Genomic DNA, 6681 nt, shown 5'->3' with positions numbered 1-6681 from the left:
CAACAAACCCACAAATTTATTTGGACAAGTTAAGATATGACCACGACGTGAGCGGCACTTTAATATCTAGTTTATAAAATCTCCGCAAACAAAATTTAATGTGCTGGAAACTAGGAAATTTACTCAACTGTTTAGACGGAAACAATGCGCAGCAAAACAAAGCTATTTAGAGATTCGAGCTTAAGTTGAATGAGGCATTGCTCTCACACTTAAGTACTCGCACGGCAACGGAATCACAAATCAAGTTCTCTTAACCACAATTTTCGTAAAGTTCAGATAAAGGCACGTGCATAAATTAAGCGCAAATTGCTTCAAAACAACAAAAACAACAAGTGCAAGTGCGAGATATCATATGCACAGTGCATAAATTTACACCTAATCAATGCAATGCTGAAAGGAATTCGTGCCAGGAAGTAGGCAACAATAACTTGAAAATGGGCAAGTGTGTGTGTGTGTGTGTGTGTGTGTGTGTGTGTGTATGCAACATAATAACGTGCATATTTTGAAGATTAATTGATTTTAATTAGTGCAAGAATAAATAGTGAGTCAAGTGGTCGGTGGCAATCGCAGCCTCCACGCACACGGAATCCTCTCAAATGCGATTGATTGATCGCCACAAGGACTGAATTATACATGTGTACATCCTTTTAGGCTATGGCAGGCAGTCCGCCATGTTTGTTTATAACAGCATTTAATTACAAAATCATAAGCTGTCAGCAGACCCACACACACACACACGCTCACTCGGTAAACGCCTTTTCAGCTCTCTGCACTTGACAGTTGCCTGCCTAAGGCGTTTATCTGCGCAACATAATGATGATGTCCTCCTGCCAGAAGGACCCAGCCCCCTCTACGGGGGAGGGCTGCATAAAATATGCACAACACTGCACTTTGATATATGCGATGCCACGCTGTCGCATTTATTTACCCAAGCATCGGGCTCTGCCCCAAAACGATTGCAGCAACCAGCATCAGGCTACCGCCTGCAGCAACAACAACAACAACAACTTACACGCACGTCGAAAAGCGCAAAAAACTGCATATTTTCAATATGATGCCGTGTCAATAACAGTTATAGTACCCCGCCCACAATCAAGTACATGCACATTTGGCGCGAATAGGGGTATATACGGATCGGGGTGCGGCTTGTTACTTTCATGCAGGCGTCCCAATGCGCTGCCATTTTGTATGAAGAGAAAATTTTAACTTAAATAGGGACTTTTTTCTGCAAGATTAAACACAGATATTGAACTTAGGGCTTATTCGTTGCGTGTCGCTTATTTCTCAAATTGTTATAGCTGCAAAAGGCCATGCTTAATATAAGTTAATATATGCAAATAGTTAATATAACTTCAGTTTCTTATGTGTCACACATTGCATTTTATACACAAGAATTGAATTCAAAGTCGAAGGCATAAAATAATTAAAACTCGTGAAACTTAATGCATGCATAGATGAGAATTATTATATTATTACTATAATTATTTATTTTTATTATTATTATTAATATCATTATCATTTTTCTGATTATTTTTATTATTATTATTACTGAGAATTGATATATTTATTTAATTTGAATTGATTGCATATACGCGAGAGTAACTTTAATATATACTCTAAAATACGGAATACTAAGCCACTGAGTGATTTAACTCGACTAAGTAACTTTATTCCATGAAAGCGAGAAAAACACTTCACATTAATCACATAAAACAGTTGCAGGTGCCATGATATTATCTTCATCAGGTGGATATCCAAAGAGTGCAGCGCATTCGAAGACAATCAGCACCTAACAAGATGAGCAGAGTAGGAAAATGCCAGCGGGGGTGTGGGGGAGTGAGGGGCGGGGACATCTGGCAAGTAATGCCAGCTGTTTGGTTTTCATGAGAACTTCCTTCAACTTCCGGTTTGATGGTAAGCAAAAGGTTCTTGCTTTCGGTTGCAGCCACAAAGTGAAAAACGCTACAAGCGCCAAATATTTCATGGCAGCTGCATGCACGACACGCCCCCACGCCCACAAGTGGGTGGCTTGGGTGGGTGTGGCGCATGTCTAGAGGCATGTTTGTTTATTTGCATCGGCTAAACATTGCCCGGCGCAGGAGGAGAGCTGCAAGATTTTGGATAGCAGCCAAAAGAAAAAGCACAACACAAATACGCATATCAAATGTTTGCCAGCTAGCAGAAAAATTCCAGCTAAAAAAAAAGCAACACATTTTGCCAAAGTGAGCGTATTTATGTGTGTATGTGTGTGTGTGTGTGTGCTCAAAGAGACTTTTGACTTTGCATGCAACTGAGCATATGAGCGTGATTTCTGCACTTGAGCTTTTTGCCGGGGCATAAAACGAAACTGGAACTGAACGGAACCGAATGGAGCTGCGACTACGACCACTAGGAAGAGGAGCAAGAGGAAGAGACTGTCCAGTTTTGCCCCAGTTCTACTTGAACTCTCCTCCATTCCGCCCCTGGTACGCCGCACAGTTCGTCTGTCTATCTGTAAAGCCTGCTGAAATTTCAAGCACTTTTGACACTTTTACACCGACTACACGCACACACACAGACACAAGCAGCGCGAGAGAGAGAGAGTGAGACAGCAACATGTAAGCTATACCACCCAGGCGGACAGTGTCCTAGTGTGCGATAGCCGAGGACACCCCTGAACCCGGGGCAAAGCGATTGGCATAGTCTTACACAAAGATTTACGTACAACATGTTGACATAAAGTGCGCAAAAGTGGAATTGCATTTCGTATGAAACTTGAGTATGCTCTTTTGTTAACACGATGATGACACGCACACACATACACATACACATACACATACACACAGCCACGCACACAAACAGATATGCACAACTTTCCGCTTCAGTCTTTGTGGTCCTTTCACTCTTTGGGCATTTTTAACAAGGCATAATGTGGCACACACAGATAACCCTCACCCATACACACACACACTCTTCACACTTTAAGTGTTGCGGCTTAAAATTGCTGACATTATTGTGCCCAGCAGTTGGCATAGTTGAACTTGAATGCCGAACTGCTCATTCCTGAACCAAAACTCAATCACATAAGCTCCAATTAGACTTAAATGACGCACTAAGCAATACAACAACAATGCAATCGATTGTATTTAATTAAGGCATTTGCATACTTATTTTATTTAAAGGTTTTTTATTTTCTTTATATTTTTCCAGCAATACATAAATTATAGATTCTATACAAATCTTATAATGGTGAGCTTATAAGGAACAAAGTATATAATAGGTATTTTTAACGAGTGCATATAAGTATTAACTATGTGTGTGTATATGCATGCTTGTGTGTGTAAGTGTATGCATGCATGCATGTGTGCATTTATGTATATATGTACGCATGCATATTTGTTTTCTAATACCAACCGCAGACCAAGCTTATTTATCGCTGTGCTGCAAATTTAAATAAAACGAACTTCTACCAAGTGCTTTACTCCTCGATTCTCAAGAATTCAAGTAGGCTCTGCAGTTTTACAGTTTTTCAGTTTTACAGTTTTACAAGTAGGCTCTGCAGTTTATCTAGTAGTGCAGTGCTTTTCATTGGTGTTTTTTTTTTTTTGGTGTTTTTTTTTTGTGATTTTTTTGGTGTTTTTTTTGTGGTGTTTTTGTTTATTTTTTTTTGGTGTTTTTTTTTTGGTGCATACAAGCATGCATATGCTAACTTCAAACCAAACAAAAAAGTCCATTAATCGCATTTTCCACTGAGGAAGCTCGGAATCAGTGAAGAGCGGGAAACACGTCTCAAGTAATTTCCAACAAGGACGTATGAATCCAAAACCTCCCATTAGATGAATTTTGACAAAAATATTTGAAATAGTTTTTGAAGCTGATCGCATGGTAAGTAAAACCTTTTATGCCACCTTTTTTCGCTAATTATATAATGATGTGATACATCCCAAATCTCTGAAATACATATAAAAAATAACTGAAAATGTGAATGCTTCAGACAAATGATATGAAAATTCTCAGCATTAGGAGTAACCAATATAATAATGTTCGAGCTTTGACTCTGTTTCGCTAAGTTGTCTCTTTGCTCAAACAGAGATGCTTGACTGCTTTCCACTAAGCCTAAACTGATTTTGAACGTTTTTGTCTACTATGTTCAAAAATAAAAGTGGTTTTAGAGCAGCCTGTGGTACACTCTAGATTCAATTTGTTTGTGCATTAACCTAGACACCTTCAACACTTTGGATAGCTCGAAATGGCGGGTAATTACGCCAGCTGGAGCAGCCAGGTGGGTCCTAGCTGCTGGCTCCCAACATTTTTCAGCACTTAAGTGGCCTTTAACACCTGATGGTGGTGGGGCTGCTGCTGCTGCTGGTCGTCGAGGTAGTTTGTGTTGCTTGTTTGTGGCCATTAGGAAAAATCTAAAGCAAAATTGAAACGCTACGTGACCATAAATAAAATTGACAAATGTCGCTCGGGTTCTTCTCTGCACACTCTGCTCATATTTTCGTCATTTTTCAGGGCCAGGCAACGGCATTTGGCGCAAATTGAGTTTGCGGATTTGGAGCTGAGCATATTTGTTATGCAAAACTGTGCGTGATAGATATCAATATATATATATATATATATATATATATATATATATACATATATAAAATTCAGTTATCGCGATGGCAATGTCTGCCCAAAGCAAAGCTCTTAACTCAATTAGAAGAAACGCTCTCCCGCACATATACACTGTCACGAATACAAAATGCAAATCACATAAAAGGCGTTAAGCAAAAGATTTGCCATAATGATTGCATAATCATAATCATAAGCTTCTGGCTATGCCCTACGGACACAAAATTTTGATTTCATTGGCCACTTGATTGGCATAAGTAACCATTGCCAAATTGCCAATTCGCATTGTCGATGATCGGCCCCGGCAGCGGGTTTTCTTTGTTCGGGTAGGGTTCGGCTTCGGGTCCATGTGAAGCAGCTCTTTAAAAGCGTACATAACATTTAATTTGATTGCCGCATACTTTCAGGCGCTCAAATGGCCATGAAAATACATATTGAGCTCAGCTCCATAAAAGGCAGTTTTATTAACTTCAGTACAAATAGAAGATTGGGCGGGGGGCAATGACTGCAGCCACAGCAACAACAATAGCCACCAGACACAACACAGCAACAACAAAGTGGCCTACAAGCATACACGCACACAGACACAAACGTCCCGATAGCAGAGTGTGCCAGCCGACAAAGCTGTCAGAGCTGGTATCAAGAAAGGCGACAAAATTGGTATTAATATTTTCATAAAAAATGGCATATATGGTATATTTATAATGAGAAAGGATATTTATATATATTTAAATTCACATTTAAATCTCATTAGGATATATTACCCGGCTTAGCCCGGGCAGAGTATATATAGACGTATATATGTTTAATAATCTTTGCTTACCGATTCATACTTTGTTATTTATATTTATATATATTATTTATATAATTTCATACAAATTTTTTAAATTGACTATATGGTACAATATTTATAATGAGGAAGGACATTTTTCGATTAAATTTTACATTCATATCTCCTTAGGGGCTATTACCCGGCTTAGCCCGGGCAGAGTATATTTAGGCGTATTGACATATATGTAAACATAAATAATGCATGTCTAATTAATCTTTGCTTTCTGGTTTACGCCTTACAACAAATATAGCCATTTTCTAGAAAATTCAAAGTCCCTTACCTTACAAACATCAAGCAGAATACAAAAAATAGACAATTGCAGGTATCTTGTGTTGCATGTCATCATTTTTGTCGGCTGCACGCGTATCTGCTTTAGGAAGCCCATTGATATATACACACAAATATGTGCGCATATGTGTGCATGCATGAAGGTATAAGCACATACAATTCAATTTCCTCAAATGTTGTATTTATTATTTCCTCATTGCACTGTTGACGACGACGTCCTTGTCGGAGTTAGTCCGTAAATCGCAACAGTTAAACAAGCGGGCGCACACAGACAGATAGTAATACAGGAGTACAGACAAAAGCACACACACACACACACACACATACACACTCACAATATATACTTGTGTATGAAATTTGACAATATTGTCGGCGAGCACACACACAAAAAGGCAACATGACGCACGCTTGCAGGCAGGTAATCGGTCCGTCTGTGTGGCTCAAATGGAGGCAGGATGGCAGCCAGCAGGCAAGCAGCACCCTGCCTCTGCTCCCGGCTCCCCGTTTCTGCGCCTGCTGCTATTATATCCTGTGCACATTGCAGTGCTTCATGCTTTAAACAATGCGATAAAATGGTATTAGTCACGTTAAATTGAATTTATTTAAGCGCGCTTTTAGGCGCATACCCGGGCAAGACTCGGCATAAGCTCCTGTTGCCTGCCCCCACCCCCTCCTGCCTGAAACAACAACATTGCAGCCGCTTTATGACACACTCACTGTATGTGTGTGTGTGTGTGTGTGTGTGTGTAAGTTAAGCCTCATTGTCAGCATATCCTTTGAGTGTTTTATGTTGGGCGCACAGCAACAAAGCGATGCGACACGAGCCGCTGCCAGTGCTTGGGGGAGTGAGAGCTGGTGCCGGAGTGGGAGCTGCTGCCGGAGCCGGATCCAGAGACTGACGATTACCAGCCACGACTGCGGCGGATTCAATTGCTTTGGCTACCTGTGCTGCGCTGCCTGCCACG

This window comes from Drosophila virilis, chromosome 4, assembly GCF_030788295.1.
Source record: "Drosophila virilis strain 15010-1051.87 chromosome 4, Dvir_AGI_RSII-ME, whole genome shotgun sequence".
Classification (NCBI taxonomy): Eukaryota; Metazoa; Arthropoda; class Insecta; order Diptera; family Drosophilidae; genus Drosophila; species Drosophila virilis.
This window is presented reverse-complemented; position numbering follows the sequence as displayed.